Source organism: Emydura macquarii, unplaced genomic scaffold, assembly GCF_026122565.2.
Source record: "Emydura macquarii macquarii isolate MOO-44397 ecotype Brisbane River unplaced genomic scaffold, CSIRO-AGI_Emac_v2 contig_2473, whole genome shotgun sequence".
NCBI lineage: Eukaryota > Metazoa > Chordata > Testudines > Chelidae > Emydura > Emydura macquarii.
The window spans coordinates 28,215,118-28,232,996 of record NW_027132610.1 but is presented as its reverse complement, the minus strand read 5'-3'; positions in this window follow the sequence as shown (position 1 = coordinate 28,232,996).

Sequence of the window (17,879 nt, the reverse complement as noted above, 5' to 3'; positions counted from 1 at the left end):
AAAGTGAATGAGAAGGAAAAAAGTTGAAAACCATTTTAAATCACAACTTACCTTGTTTGCAAAATACATTAAATAGAATTCTGTACTTACATCTACTGGCTGGGTGAAGTCCAAAAAAAAAAAAAGAAAAGAGTTTACTTTTATGTAAACTTATGTCATTGAGCGGGTTTAGATCACTAAATGGGCTCTAAAGAAGTTGTTATTCAGAAAAAGATGGGAGGGAAATCATGTTCAGAAGAAAATATCAGTTATCTTTTGAACCATGCAGTGTCTGGAAATGTATAGACCATGACTCTGTGGGAGGCCAGCTCATAACCCAACAGGAATAAATACCTCTATGGCAGATCTGACTGAGAGAAACAGTTGCTCAGAATTAACACTTCTCCCACCTCCTCTGTTTTTTAGTACCTGAAGGCCCCAGTCTACAAACCAGTTAAACATATGCTTAAATTTAAGCTTGAGTTTAAATCCTCTTGACTTCAATGAGACTTGAGCACATGCTTACTTAATTCCGGTTCTAAATAAAAAAGCTTTCCTGAATCTGGTCCTGAAGATCGTCTCTCTTGTCACACCATTGTCTGTGCTGCAAATATATCTGCATATTGGAGTAATCACAAATGGTAAGAATGACAATTTCAGTGTCTCTTTTTTTTTTTTTTTGGTTGCAATTTTAGAAGAATATTAATACTTTGCAATAGGTGCAGGGAAAAAAAGTCAGCTCTGCTTTTGTTCCCCAAAACATATTGCCCAGGGCCCTTCTTTTATGAAAACCTATTTAGATATATACACATATCCTTTCAGTACAAATCAAGCAAATAAGCAACCACCTTGTAAAGAATCCCACTATGTGCCAGTAAGTGAAAAACCTCTAATTACTGGAATCAAAGTTCTTTTCTCTAATGTCATCCAATTAAATCACTGGGTATTAAAAAGGCTATAAATGGGACAGTGTCAAAAGCAAATCAAAAGTTCAAATCTCATCATAAGTATGCATCTTCACCTTAGTGTACTCTCGCATGCAGGGGACTTCACTTCTTGTACCCTCCCTGGGGGCCATTTTCTTGGCTCTGCACTGGCCAGTCCCAGCCAGCATCTTCTCCTGACTTCCTCTCAGTGTCTAGTTCTTCTGACTCTCTCAGGCTTGACTGAAATCTTCTGCTTCCTAACCCTTTCTCCTGACCCCTGCATAAATTCTCTTGAACTGCTTTTTCCCCAGCAGGATTCCCCCACTGCTTCCCACTGCTGGGAACTCCAACAGTTTACCTCAGATGATCTCCCTGTTCCTTGTAGGTCCTATCTCAGGATTCCACCAAAGGAGCCTACTTTGCTGTCCGTAGGTAACTCAGCCTGACTTCTACAGACTCCTCCCAGAGAGGAACTCACCTTGTCCTCTCCAAGGCCTTCCTCGCTCTCTTTTGAGTCCCCAGCCCTAACTAAGTAGTGCTCTGCCTTCTGCACCACCACAACAAGGATCGGTCTTTCTAATTAAGCTCCATAACACCCAGCTGGGGTCACTAATTAGCCCTCATGTTGCCAGCTTATCAGAGGCTGAGGGATAGCTGCTAAATCATGGCCAAGGCTGAGCCCAGCTTGTCTGAAAGGGTCAGCCAGTCCATGATGCCAAAAGTGTCACAGTACAAAACTTCATAGTAATTATCCCACGGCACATGGCGAAGTAACTTGTGGAGCATAAAACTAACAAATACGTTGTGTTGATATTTCAAGCACAGTATGGTTTTTAGAAAGCCATCAAACAATGGCATGTTATGCCAGAAAGCACAGCTTCAGCCAATAGCTTTATGCAAAACATAGATACTTAAGAATCCTTAAATTCCACTTCTAAGTGCTATAACATGAATATTATGCTGTAAAGTGCAGCAAAAACCAATCAAACAAGCAAACAAAATCTGTACTTTGATTCCTGCTACTTTCAGACATTTCTTAATGGCTTTCATAATAGCACAATTCCACAGCATTCGATTTTGGTTAAATTCTTCAGGCTATGCATGTGTTCTTTACTTCTTTCTCTTGATTGACAGTTCTGTTCCTTTGACCACTCAAAGTGCACTATTAATCTAGTCCTTTGCCTCTACCTCTGCATCAATATTAGCATATTTGATGGTCTCACTTGACATTGCTGTTTTGCTGTTGACATTGCCTGATTGCTAAATATTGCAGGTAGACTCAATGGAGTTTTTAAAAAAGAAAAATCAAACATTCTTCTGGAAGAGAAATAAGATGGATCTGTCCAGAAAAAAAAAGGAGTGGAGGGCTTCCTCAGAAAAATCAACATTGTCTTAAATTTCACAGAGTACAAAAGGAACAGGAATCTTGGAGGATTATTTTGGCTGACTCAGATCCTAATTTCGTTTGGTTTTGCTGCTAGGGAAACATGGTGGAATGCTTTCTCTGGCCACTTAATTTAGAAAGTTAATTTTACTTCAGCCCTTTCATTCATGCCACTCAACTGAGAGAAAACATAGGGTTCCTTAATAGAGGAATTTCCTTCCTTGACAGCATGTATTAATGTACATATGATGTACAGTTCTTCAGTAACATAATTTTGCAATTCCAGTATGACCACCTTTTTAGTAGGATCTGCGCATCAACTAGTTATATTTGCAAAGCAGTTGTTCCTTGGGTTAACAAGACCAGAAGTGTTACCAGAACCAGGTTTTAGTGTTTAGAGTCACTTCGTGTTTCATGGAAGTAGCCAATGGAACAATCCTCATATTTTTGATGTAATAATAACTGAGATATAACACAATTACAAATGTGTTTCCTTTAGACCAGAGATAACTATAAGCCACAAAACTTCAATCTGTATTCACTTCCATGTTTCTAACTGCTCCCGAATTCAGACTTGGAATTCCAGGTAGGTCTTCATCAACAAATTCAAATCCAGGTCTTGTAATCCATATCATCTTGCCTGATATTTCTATGCCCACATTTCCCTGGTGTTTATCATAAAGTTTTAAAGTTGAATCTCTTATCTTCTGTATATACTTCCCTTCTCACTCTTTTTCTTCAGTTTCAGAGAGGTGCTGTCATTAATCTTGTCATCTTCTGTTTGTGTATATTAATTTGAATGATATTGCATGTACATAAGATCACACTTTAAAATACTGTAAGTACACTATATAGTCAATTAACTAAATGTAGCTACATTTATTTCAATATGTGGTGCTCCAGTTGTATTGTAAATATAAGTTTGTGCTTTTCAACTGGATTTCCCCATTGCATTTTTTTTTTATGTAGCAGAAGAGAACAGGCCATACTGTGAACAATTTCAAACACTTATAACCTTTCCATTGCTAAACTAAGTGTCCCAAACATATTGTTTTCCTTGGGAACTAAATCATAGCAAGTAAGATATCTAAAAAATAAACTGTGTTGGAGTTCTCTGAGCACCATGAAGTGACCAACTTATTAAAGTGTTTTCAAAAAAGGCCAAACAACATATTATCACACTTGTAAATCATAATCAGTCAAATGCCATGATGTCAGGCTGTTCCAAAGTGTTATTTTTGGGCTGAGAATAACTGTATGAGCAGATAATCTATTTAGAGTTATAAACCTCTGAAAACGTGGGTTATAATGAAGTGCCTTCTCAGATGTAACCAAACCATTGCTACACATGTGTTTCCTAGGAAAGATGAGACTATTTTCAGGAAGCCATTGTGATCTCTAATCTTTCATAAAATCTTCAAAGACCAAGGAAATTCAGGATAAAATTATGTTTAATTTATGGTTCAGCAAGGTCAGAATTGGTTACATTCCCACCTTTGCGTCATTTGATTTTCAATTAAGGATGGAACAGCAGCCACACACTTTGAATTTCTTGATCTATGAAAAATAATATTTCAGTTTAAGCCCTGGGGGAGGGTCTATCACATTATAATGTCTTGTAGGAGCCATACCAAAGCTGGGAGAAAAGCTTTCAAGGCCCTGATGAAGATGATTTTAAAATAGAGAGCCTCCTGATATGCAACAAAGAATAATGATAATACCGGCATAAGTCTGTATAACCTTCAAACATCAGCATAAATGAGGGGACTAATGATGGTTGGTTCTGTAACTATTTTTATACCCATAACAAGATGCCCTATGTTGTCATGTTTTGCAGTCAAGGTGGCATAAAAGTGAGGATAATGAAAGAGCAAAGAGACATTTGTTTTTATGTAAATAGAGAAAGTATAAGAGATTCAAGGTATTTATATATCTCCTAAATGATCATCCAACCTGTCTGTGGTGGGTATTCCCTCTCTCTGCTTGGACTGCTCAAATGTTCCAGATTCCATGTTGCCCATCTTTAATTTTGAGTCAGTTATGTATATTGGTAATAGCTCAATCAATAATAAAATAATTAGGTCTCTGCCACAGTACTTCCTGGCTGGCTGTCTAAAGAGAAAAAAAAATCCTCTCTTGGTTTCCCCCTTTGTGCACACTTAATCAAATTACTTTGAAATAGAAAAAGTGATATACAGACCAAAGGAAAATGTTTAACTATAAATTACCTGCTTGTGTCTTGGGACATGTTCACCTCTCTTCAGATGGAGTAAATGCTAGAGTGATTTTCTGCCTCTTAGCCATTTCAAGTCAACTAAGGATATTTTACGTAGTCTGAGACCAATAAGGGTATCCAACTTCTAGATTCCAGTGAGCCAGGATATGTGACAGCTTGGGGCCTGTTGGGATTGGAATACAGAGACATTTGTGGCTTGAGTTCAGATCTAGCCTAGGTTAGCAGTTAATATAGGTCAAGGACTCTCTGAGTGTTCTATGTTATTGTTCTCTTATTTTCTGATTTTAAAATTGATATCTGAAACTGTTATTTTCCCATTTTATTATGACTGGCTTTTAATAATTTAAATAGCTCCCTGAGTTACTTACGGTGGTAGGTGAGACTGACTCTTTTAACATGTGAAATTCTATTTTGTGAAATAAATTACTGATGTGACAACATGAAATGAGTTAATAATCTCACTGGTGACCTCAGTAGACTGAGACCTCTGATCTCTCCCTAGATATGGTCCCTACAGGTACAGACTATGGCATATTGATCAAGAAGAGAAAGAAGTTTTTTCTGCCACTAGGTAGGCTGCAGCTAGAAAAAAGACTTTGGTCTCCAGGACTCTCAGTCCTTCACCTTTCGCAAGTTCTAAATGTGACCCGTCCGCCTAGGGAAGCTCACCTGAAAATGCCAAGGTCAGAGCAGGCTGCAAAAGGAGAGCAGATTCTCCCAAATCTGATGTTTAACACTGAAGTTAGATTCACCAACCAGTTACAAACAGTGCTCTTGATTCCCCACGCTGGTTATCACGAAGCTAAAACAAGAGGTTACACAGCCACCTTTACTGGATCTAGTTGCTGACTGGGATCCAGAGACTGAAATGCAGTAAAGAGATAAGTTATTTAAAACTCTATTTCTTTTACTAAAATGTTCTCCTGACCCCAAAGGGTCAGCCATATTACCAAATCAATATGAGTTTGGATCTTACCCAAAATACCACGCTGCCAGCCAAACCTTTAAAACCAAAGGTTTATTATAAAAGGAAAGAAATAAATGAGAAGAGAAATGTTAAATGGTCAAAACAATCAGATACATACAAGTGACATTAAAGTCCATATATACCAGTTTCTCAGCAGAATTGTGGAGTTTGCAGGCTTCCTCTGGAGTACATCCAGTACTTGGATGGGTATCAGTCCTATGTTTCACAACTTCAGTTGTAGATGAGTTAATTCAGAGGTAGGAAGCAGGAATGTAGACAAGATGGGGATGATGCAGCTGCCTTTTATGTTCCTTTGTCATGTGGCTTGTCCCAAACATAGCCACAAAGCACGTCATGGAAAAGCTTCAAAGTCCCCTGTCCATAGGCATGTTCTTACATGTCCTGGTGACTCATAAGGTGTAGCCCCTGGGTTCTTTCACTGGATTCACAGTACCTTTGAGTTTCCTTGATGGGCCATTAAGTAGGCTTAGTGCTGCTAACATCCTGTCTGGGGGTGTCACCCAGAAACACAGCATAAGTGGAAATACAAATATATCATACATATTTAGAATACAATACAATAGAATTAATACAAAAATGATACATACATATAAACGTGCTTATCAATCTTAATGAATTATAACCTTCCCACTGGTACCTGACATGTCATATCCCATACAAATTATTGTAATTTTGCAATATTGATATCAATAATATTATAAATGGTCACCCCTATTCCAGATGGCGTCACACTAAGTTTAGTTAAAAAAAATTTTAAAAGAAGGAAGAAACTCTTGCTCTATACCAGTCTACTGCAGTAAAGAACTTTATGACATATATGTATGGTGTTTGTAATTCATATGTGTTCCTACAGTATATCTACAAATTTAACATTAATAAAAGCTGAACTCACTCATTATGCCCATTAACCTCCTCAGATACTAAACTGGGTAGATTGTTAGTCCTCTTCATGTTATATATCAGTAGAGTAATATTTGCTAGTCATTCTGCAGTAGAAGGTATGCTAGTGTTTCCATTATTTCCTTAATTCCAAAAGTTCATAATTCAGCCACAGAGATGAACTCTGTGCTAAAATATTGGTTTCTGAAATCCGATACTGGATTAAAAAACACATTAATCCCCCCCCCCCCCCCCCAATATTTGGCCATTTTTAAGTTCTTTGAGTGCAAAAGCAAATTAAAATAATATATTCCTAGTATTGTAGTGCTTTTTGGCATCTGTACAATGCTGATGGTATTTTACAAAATAAAATGTTTAAGCTTTCATCCTAAATATGAACATTTATATTATAAAATGTGAGTTAATTAGCGTTTCAGACCAGATCATTGCAGATGAACATTCAAAATATTGTAATATATATAATTGTAGTAATGTTAAGATGGTTCCTTGCTATATAGAGGGAGACATAAGGCAGTTGGAAGACATTTGGTAAAATTTTCAAAAGTGCCTATGACATGAGAATCCAAGTCCCATTCATCAAAATGGCTTTAGCCACTTAACGCTAGAGTCACAAAGAAGTTTTAAGTTCAGTATTGCAATAACCAACTCCTTGATACACTGCGCCCAGTGAAATTCCCAGAGTTAGGTGCTCCTGCTCCCCATGAATTGTATGGAGAAAGTTAGGCACCTAAGAAAGGGATTCTTAGAAGCCAACAAGCTGAGTGGGGATCTACCTCAGCTTGCCAACAGGAAATGCTAAGGAAAGGGATGTGGCCCAGATCCACAAAGGGACTTAGTACCTGATTTATTGGCTGGAGGGAGGTGCCTATCTCCACTCAGGATGCTCAGCTATGAACCCTTTCCTGGACACAGACACCTAAGTCAGGTCGGTCTTTTCTTGTGAAAAAGTGAGGGAGACCCTGACCCTTCAGGGATATGAGACAACTATTTTCAAATTTCCAATCTGCCTGATTTGGAGCAGGAACTTGAATTCAGGTTCTGCATGACTCAAGAAAGTGTCCGAACCATGAAGCTGTGAGATATTCTAGGATGAGATGCTCTTAGTCTCTCCTGTTTGAGCTCTTCCACTTTGTATAAATAATCTAATATTCATTGGCTCAGAAAGAGAGAGAGAGAAAAAGCAAGGTATTGACTTTATAGCCTGGTGGTGAGAGCACTTACCTGAGATGTAGGAGAATTAAATACAAATGTCTTCATATAATAATTGAAATATTTCCTGTTCCAAATCAGACAAAGTGGGTATTTAAACCTAGATGCACAGTTGATGAGTGGCCAAGCCTCTGGCCTATTGGGTATTGTGAGACATATATGCGCTCCTGCAGCTGCCTTTTGCGGGGGTTAGCTTTGCTCTGAGAACACCTATAAGATCAGGCCCACTTGGCCAGGGAACACCTAATGTCAGACTCCTATCAGTGCTTAGATGTGAGCTACAGAGCAGAGTAGCTTCTTAGCTGTGCATAGTGTTAGGACTTAGGTGTCTTTGCACATGAAAGTTGTCTTTGCACCAGTGAAAACGTAGGCAACTGCAGGGTTAGGTGGCAGCTGAGCTGTAGTTTTGTGAATGTTGGTCACACCTAAAAGCTGAAGGGTAGACACCTAACTCCCATTGAAAATTTAGCTGATGGATGTAGGAACCTAAGTCTGTTTTGAAAATTGGACTTAGGCTGCTATGTCATCTAGGCACTTTGGAACATTTTATTCACTGTCTTTCAAACAAATCTTGTGGTGCTGTTGGAATATTTGTTGATGCAGGCCCATTTAAAGATAATATCAAATATATATTTTAATTGCCATATAAATACATGAACATAATATTTGACAACAACACTTGTCTTGGAATATATGTGTTAAGAATGTGAAGATGTATAGAGACATTTTCTTAGAATATGCAGGTAGCCTTTAGTGTCTGAAATAATTTCCTCGGTATGTCAGAAAACTACATCCTGACTCATGATTTATGTACCACTGAGATGTCAGCAATCAGTCAATTTATAAAGACTTGGCCAGCCAATTGGGGGTACTTGATTGGCAAAGCTATGGTTCCAAAGAGATGATATTCATTTAATTAAGGTTAATTGACACACTGATAGATAAATATCTCTCAAGTAACTGTGGAGTCCCACTGATGACATTTGTTGATGCCATATGGCAATAACTGATTTGGGTGTAATGAGTCTTATTAAAACAAACAAAACAAATGCAACTAGATCTTTCATTAAAAGGACCTTTGAATTTCTAAGAACGAGACTCAGATGCCTGCATATAACATGGAACGTATAATAAAGATCAATCTTTGTAAATGTTGCCAGATTTTAGGAGTTCACCACTGAAGCAGCATGAGTGTGTGTTGTTTTGTCCTGGTAGTCACTGCACAGGAGGCTGAAATCTATATTGTAGTGAATTTGTTCCAATATGGGTAGTGCAGCAAGGCAAACTCATTTAAACAGCCTTAGTGATCATGATGTAGCTCCATGATAGAAGAAACAGAAGCCAAAAATGTGCATAAGAAGCAACTAGAAAGGACAAAGATGTTGCAAAAATAAGTCCAGGACAATTACTTCCTCAAAGTAGAGTGTTTTTTGTAAGCAAGATCTGAATGAGCTCTCCCCTAACATCAGAGATGAACTGGGGAAGAGGACTTCAGAGGCTACCTTGTTTGCATGTGAACACCCACCCTGCCTAGGTGCTCAGCATGATGGGACTGCTTGGCCCAAATGATCACTTTTGACCAGTGTTGGATCACAAGTCTCTTTGTTATTGGGAGCAGGGATGCTAAAGGGCTGTTATCCTTGTTGTGTGACTCAAGGGAAGAAGAAATGTGCTTGGTATACCCTGATTGAGGGACTCACCTTCAACTAAACTGTCGGTCAGTGGCTATCCCTCGATATGAGGATGATGTCTGCACGAGGGAAAATCATTGATGTGACTTAACATGGCTGAGGAGTCCAATTCACGCTCTACAGTGGTTGCCTGGAGAGAGCACAACTGCTGGCCAGGATGCTGTACACTTTCCTTCCTTCTCTGCTGTTTCTCAGCCTCTTGAATAAGGCAATTCTCTTCAAAATGGGCTAAGGTTTGATGTGTGTTTTTAGACTACCATTGCAGTCTATTGTCAGCCAGCTCTTCCCAGTTTATGGGCTCAATACTTCCCTTCTTAAGATTTACTTTCAAAGCGTCCCTGTAACATTTTCTCTGTCCCCCATGGGTCCTCTTACCATGACTAAGTTGAGAAAAGAGGACTTGCGTCAGAAGACGAGTGTCAGCCATTCGCACACAATGACCAGCCTAGCAAAGTTGATATTTCATAATCTTCACCTCAACACTGGTGATGCTAATTGCAGAGAGAACTCTGACATTGGTGCAATGATCTTCTCATTCAATACGGAGAATATTCCTGAGGCAGCACTGTTGGTACCAAGCTAGATGCTTAAAATGGCTTCAATATGTCACGCATGTCTCACACCCATAAAAGAAGAATAGGGATGACCAGGATCTTAGTTTCCATTTGCAGATCTCTGTCAATAAAGATACAATAGAGCAACTTTCCAAAGGATATGCTGGGACAACCAATCCTATGTTCGATCTCCACATCAAGATTAGCTGTCTGGGAGGTAAAGAAAATACTTAACATTTTCCAAGGGCTCACCGCTGATTACAATTTGTGGGAGAAGAGGGGGAACTAGCGCTGCAGCAGGCTGGTGGAGCATCGTAGTCTTCCCAATGTTGAGGTAGAATCCTAGATTATGATAGGTGCCTGAGAAGAGATCTAGGGTGGATTGCCAGTCAGCCTTAGTGTGTGCGAGGATAGCACAGTCATCAACATATTCAAGGTCATTAATAACAGTCCTGGTGACCTTAGTTTTAGAATGGAGATGCCACAGACTGAAAAACTGGTCATTCATGCAATACTCAATCCCAATTCAGAGGAAAGGCGGTCACGAATAAGAATCAAGATTATGGCAAAATAGACAGGGATGCCATCTGGGCCGGGCTCTAAAGTGTACTCTATAGGCAGGGGACGGGGGTGCCAAAGCCTAGTGGAGTTGAGAGAGGGTGGTGGACAGGTACTTGTAGCTGGTGGTTTGGGCTCTGCCTAAGAGTCCTAGGCACCATTTGACCCTTTCCCTCTGAATTGTGTAAGAACAGAGCTGATTAACTGAGAGCCTTGTTGCAGACCAACATAGCTGAAATCACTGATAACCAGGTGTAAGCAATAGACCTTCTCTGAAACAGTATTTCTGATGCAAGAGACTGCCCAGTGTGCACTAGCAGTGAGGCTCCCGCACTAACAGCTGAAATTACAAAGACCTGAAATTTGCTCAATAAAGGAATTAATAATATGATAGGATAACAAAATTAACTGGACAGATGGTCTCCATTGAGACCATGGAAGGGGTAGACAGATTGGTTTGTTCTCTGGATTGGTTAGCAGAAGAGCAGAAACTTTTCCTGGCCCACTTGTGCTTTGTACAATGGGGCCTTACTCTCCATTGCTTTGCTGTTGTTGTAGTCATTTACACTTGTGTAAATAGATATAAAATGGAATGATAACATTTTACAACCATTTTTCACTTGATCTGCACGGATGCACATAATTGAAGCATAAAGTCATATAACGTGGGAAGTTAACTACTGCATAAAGGTGCAAGGCAATGGAAAATTCTGTCTCAAATCATTACATACTTATGAACACACATTCACTGATCATTATACTTAGACCTGACTGGAATTTTTTTTATCAGAATGGTTTCTTGTCAGAAAAACCTATTTTGAAAAAAAGAGTTTTTTTCATGAAGTCATATTAGTTTTGATGAAAATTCCTGCAAAAAAAAAAAAAAAAAAAAAAAAAAAAAAAAGAAAGAAACTTATTTTAAAACTAACAAAGTAATTTTGGAAAATTTTCTATTTTTGTTTCAGAATTTTGAAATTTAATTTCAGAATTGTTGTACTTTTTTATAGTTTCATTTAAACTATTTCATAATGTCAGTAGTAGTATTATACACTATAACTACTGACATTGCATTACTGTTGAAAAAATACTTTTTATAATTTTAAAAATCAGAAAGGCAACTCTTACTCTGACCCATTTGAGACATCTCCTCTCCTTCTCTAGATCAAAGTGACTCCTGCTTGTCAAAGCATCAAATTGTACTGTTGTACAACACAAACTGGTAGATGCTTTGATCTAAAAATGAGGACAAGATGTTTCAATCATTATGAACTAGCAGCTGCCTTATGATTTTTAAAATTAAACAAATGACATAATACAAAAATTGGAATATTCTATCTCATGCCATCTCACGACCCAATATACATTACTATTGCTGTCATGTCATGAACAAAAACAAAAAATAATATAAAAATGAAGAAAACCCATACAATAAATTAAATTCGAAACTGAAATATCCTGAATCAAAATTTTTCAGGAATTGTTTTGAAGGAAATCTTGAAAATAGTTGTTTTATTCCTATTCAAAATGAAAATTCAAATTTTTAAATGTTTCCCATGAAAGGTAATTTTTGAGTTTTAACCTACTCTAATTCTGCTGCTTCCCAGTCTAGCTCCAGTGGAACAAGAACCATTCCATACATCATTACATAACCCCTGTTTTGTTTTGTTTTAAATTGATGACATGGCTTTTGAAACAATTTTTATGCATATAGTTATTAAATGTGCATGTATTATTATGTAACATCCTTCCTGTGTCAATGTTGTCCACAGTGTCTCTTCCATTCCTGTGTGTCATTTGCTGCTGCTTACATCTGCTCTTTGGTGATGAGATCAACTGTTCAGTTCTTCCTATTAAGGGTTGTTCTTAAGATTTCCCTTGGGGACCCTCATTTCCTCAAACCAGTTGGTTTTGTCTTGATGACTTCGTGTGGGAGCCTGTGTATTGGCATTTGCAGTACATGCCTCAAATATGTCCAGCACTTCATCCTCATTCTAATGGAGACAAGCTACTGGTTGTTGATTTCTCTGATCTCTTCATTTGTGATAATATCTTTCCATCCAAAGTACAAGTACTTATTTCTGAAGGTTTTAGTTTTCTGTCTAATGTATTAGTAGATCTCCGGCTCTCACAGCCTATTTTAGCTGTTTGAGGTGAAAATTCTCAGTTTTGTTCTGGTGCTGTATATCTTTGAGTTTAGTGAATGTTGTGTATACCTTTCCCATCCTTATAGAATCATAGAATATTAGAGTTGGAAGGGACCTCAGGAGGTCATCTAGTCCAACCCCCTGCTCAAAGAAGGACTAACCTCAGCTATATCATCCCAGCCAGGGCTTTGTCAAGCCTCAGCTTAAAAATCTCTAAAAATGGAGATTTCACCACCTCCCTAGGTAACCTATTCCAGTGCTTCACCACCCTCCTAGTGAAAAACTTTTTCCTAATGTCCAACCTAGACCTCCCCAACTGCAACTTGAGACCGTTGCTCCTTGTTCTGTCATCTGCCACCACCGAGAACAGCCTAGCCCCATCCTCCCTGGAACCCCCTTTCAGGTAGTTAAAGGCTGCTATCAACTCCCCCCTCATTCTTCTCTTTTACAGACTAAACAAGCCTAGTTCCCTCAGCCTTTCCTCATAAGTCCTGTGCTCCAGCCCCCTAATCATTTTTGTTGCCCTCCGCTGTATTCTCTCCAACTTGCCACATCCTTTTTGTAGTGGGGAGCCCAAAACTGGACACAATACTCTAAATGCGGCCTCACCAATGCTGAATAGAGGGGAATAATCACTTCCCGCGACCTGCTGGCAATGCCCCTCCTAATGCAGCCCAATATACTATTAGCCTTCTTGACAACCAGGGCACACTGCTGACTAATATCCAGCTTTTTATCCACTGTTATCCCCAGATCCTTTTCTGCAGAGCTGCTGCCTAGCTCGTCGGTCCCCAATCTATAGCTGTGCATGGGATTCTTCCTTCCTAAGTGGAGGAATCTGCACTTTTCTTTGTTGAACCTCATTAGATTTCTTTTGGCCCAATCCTCCAGTTTGTTTAGGTCCTTCTGTATCCTATCCCTACCTTCCAGGGTATTTACCACTCCACCCAGCTTAGTGTCGTCCGCAAACTTGCTGAGGGTGCAATCTACCCCATCCTCCAGATTATTAATGAATATGTTGAACAAAACCGGCCCCAGGACCGACCCCTGGGGAACTCCACTTGTGACCGGTTGCCAGCTAGACACGGAGCCATTGATCACTGCTCGTTGAGCCCTATGCTCTAGCCAATTCTCAATCCATTTTATAGTCCATTTATCCAACCCGTACTTTTTTAACTTGCTGATAAGAATACTGTGAGAGACAGTATCAAAAGCTTTGCTAAAGTCAAGGTATATCACATCCACCTCCTTCCCTACATCCACAGAGCCAGTCACCTCATCATAGAAAGCAATCAGGTTGGTCAGGCATGACTTTCCCTTGGTGAATCCGTGTTGACTGTTCCTGATCACCTTCCTCTCTTCCAAGTGCCTTAAAATGGACTTCTTAAGGACCTGCTCCATGATTTTTCCAGGGATTGAAGTGAGGCTGACCGGTCTGTAGTTCCCTGGATCCTCTTTCCTCCCTTTTTTGAAGATGGGCACTATATTTGCTTTTTTCCAGTCCTCAGGGACCACCCCCTGTTGCCACGAGCTTTCAAAGATAATAGCCAATGGCTCTGAAATCACCTCAGCCAATTCCCTCAGCACCCTCGGGTACATTGCATCCGGCCCCATGGACTTGTGTATGTCCAATCCTTCTAAATAGTCTTGGACCTGTTCCTTCAGCACTGCGGGATGTTCGCCTCCTTCCCATTCTGTGCCATCCAGTACAGTAGTCTGGGAGCTGATCTTGTCTGTGATCTTGTCCTTGATGTCTCTTCCTTCTTGAGGTCTCCTTTGTCTAGTATGGTGATGCCCAGATACATGAACTGTTCTGCTTCCTTATGTTTTTTGTCTTCTAATGTGATGTTGCTGCTTGACATATTAAAGTTTCAAGTTTAGCACTAACATATCCACAACAGTAAGCTTAGATTTTAATTAGCTACCTTTCACCATATACTAATTAATATAATCATATAACTGCACTTAAACAATATAGTTTTGCTTTTCTGTCAGCAAGTTTCATTCAGACTGTATAGCCATCTTTGCAGGTCTGTTGTTTCACACACACCTAGTCAACAGTTATATGGTCCCTGTATTTCAGTGGGTTACGTGTAACTCTTCCACTTGATGCTTTTTCTTCTTCTGGGTTATTTTTACTGTTTATTCATCCAGTAACTTGGATGTGTGCATTTTGCCTTGTATCCTTTCTCTAGTCCCCATAGTTTTGTGTCCCTGTGTTTCTTATTTTCTCTTGTGTAGTGCACTTGAAAAAATTATTGAGTGTTTCAGATATACATGAATGTGGCATATATATTTATAGCTATTTTTCATTTTCCTTTTAAATTACTATGTATATGAACAGAGTCACATAGTTAACTTTGGATGCCCTCTTGCAGGTCTGGCATAATGTATCTTTTGGATTTGTCTACTTGCTTTTCTTTGATCATGGATTTCTAGTAGGGTCTTATGTGTCTTTGATATAAGCATTTGTTTTAAACAAGGTAATTTAGAGTTAAGTCACCTGGGAAGCCAAATCCTTCCCATGGTGTATGATAATTTTTTATTCCAAAATGATAGCATCTCAATAACCTTTCCTAGCCAGATTTCTGAAAGAATTCTCAGTGAAACTATTTGCTTGTGATTTACTGGTGATACTCTGTCTGAATTATTTATTGTAGAATGAAGTCCATTCTTCAAGCTCTTTACTTAGGTTGACCATGTTGTACAAGATCATTGTTTTTGGTGTTCCAGTGTTGTAACAGTTTGAAATGTCATGGGTAATCATCTGCTTTGAGTAAGTATTCCCATTCTGGACAAATAAAAAACGTTCTCAGAATTTGAAATGAGCCTTCTGTTATCTCATTTTTTTGGTCTCTGACACATAATCTCAGCGAATTCTTGTTTGTTCATTAATAAAGAATAATTTAGGAATATGGAATTTATTTTAGCAGTTGATTTAAAAATCAGGAAGAGGAGGAATCTGGCAGTCAGGAGAGAAGATATGCTTTAATGATATCCTGAGTGCCCACTATAGAAAATACTAATAAGCTTTGGAGGTCTCCTTCAAATTTGTATATCATATTTGGATCATAAGAACAACAGGTCACTGCCAAAACAAAGAAGATATCTGAAAGACACTTTCTAATGTTGAAGTAGGATGGTGTACACCAGACTATGGCTCTGCGTTATCCTCAAGAGGCAAGAATAGCACTCTGGCACAAGAAATGCAGATCTGTCTAGTGCTGTGTCTTTCTTATCTCCACTAGGTGACATTGCACTGTAATTTAATCTCACCATGTGCATGATACTCTGATGTATTGTCACCAAACAGAATGGAGCTAAAGGTAACTTTCCACATTCAGGGTGAAAAAGTTAAGGCTAGAGTGTTTCGTATCCCAATATGTCATCGCTCTGACAAGTGCAATGATCCACAAATGTTTTGATCAAAATGTCAATTTTGCCTATGTCCTCATTTTCAAATTTGAACATACTTGAACACATGAAAGTGTAATGTACCACTCATTATATTTTGCTGTAAAATCCAGCAATATTAAGCATCAAAGCTTCTCTGATCTGTAGTCTTTCTGTTGCTATATATATATATATATATATATATATATATATATATATATATATATATATTCTCTATTTTTCTCTTAAAAGCTGTTACTTTTAATACAGTACAAGCACTTTTATCTGATTAGCATAGGGGGACAATGAATAATTTGGATAATTGAAGATTAACTGTACATTGAATTATTTGTCCTTGCAGTTTTAAAATGAGGACAGCCTCAAACCAAGAGTAGTTTGGTTTACTTTCCCCTGTGGCTTGCATGGTAGAGGTATGGGTACTAAATGAGGGCAGCTACTATTCTTTTTCCTCTTCACTATGGTTCTTTCTATGAGTTGTCTTAAAACACAATGCAGTGAACAAATTAAAATGTTATTTTAATGGCATGATATTGCTTTAGCTCTCTCTCTCATTCCACCCCACTTCATAGAATAAAAAAATGTAATAGAGAATAAAACCTCCTGTAAAACCTTGCCTATTTAGTATTTCTATTTAATACCTAATGTTTTGTTCTCAGGGATCACTTAATTTCACAATCTAACTTTTATAATTGCTATGGATAGTTCTTGGAGGCCAAAATAAAGTGGGTAGGTGTCAGGAACCTAATGAGAGAACAGCAGCTGAATTTTCACAGTGGTTTGGATAGAACAACTATTTTCACAGTGGTTTGGATAGAATAATCAGCCAATGGTCCATTAAGTCTAGTGTCCTGTCTGACCGTGTCCAGCACCAGGTGTTTTGAAGGAAGAAACCTTTTATGACATGAAATAGGTACACTATCGTATTTAATAAATTTACCTAAATCTTCTGACACAGCTCATGCATACATTAATTAACATTGATAGGTTTATTTAAAATCACCAGTAAAAGTATACTTAATACACAAGGACTGATCTTCAGTTAGCTAAATCAGTGTAGCTATATTGACTTCAATACAGTTATGCCGCTTTTCATTAACGAAGGATCTGGTGCTAAATCTCAAGTCTGAGATGAAGAGAATAATGAAGGAGAAACATTGTATAAATCTGGGCTTGATATATCAAAGTTCCTTTTATGTTCTTAAATTTGTCCCTTTTCTTTTTCCAGTCTATATACTAGTGTTGTATGATACTATTTCAGCTAGTAATGTAGGGTAAAATTTTCAAAAGCCTCAAGCTTCTCAGGAATCAAAGTCCAATTTTTCAAAATCTTAGAAACCCAAGTCCCATTTTACTTTTTTTTGTGATACTTAGGCTCTTGCATACCTACATCCCATTTTCAAAAGTGACTTAGGCCATTCCCCTGTGGTTGTTTTTGTTTCAGGTTCCCAATTTCCATGTCAGTGTTTTGCTAGCATAGAGCCTGGCAAGAATCATATTGACAATGAGTGGGCTTTGAATCTGGCTCATTATATTCATATTAATACAGACGATTAGTCTATCTATTTTATGGTATTATACTGCTGCTCATCATGATAGTATCTGAGGCACCTTTCACATAATTCAATAATAATGAACTCTCTAATGGACTTCATGGAGTCTCTGTCTCTACTCCCTTGTGGGGGTAAAAACTGTGGATAAAGTATGGGGTTTTTAGAGAAGGGGATGGGGATGGGGAGTTGTATGGGAGTTTCTCAGGAAATGAATATCTTGTGTGTGTGTGTGTGTGTGTGTGAGTGTGTGTGTAAAACCATCCCTCATATCTGGGTGAATATCTTGTAACTAATGATTTAATGAATATCACCTCTTCTATTTGGGAGTTGTCCAGAAACAGACTGT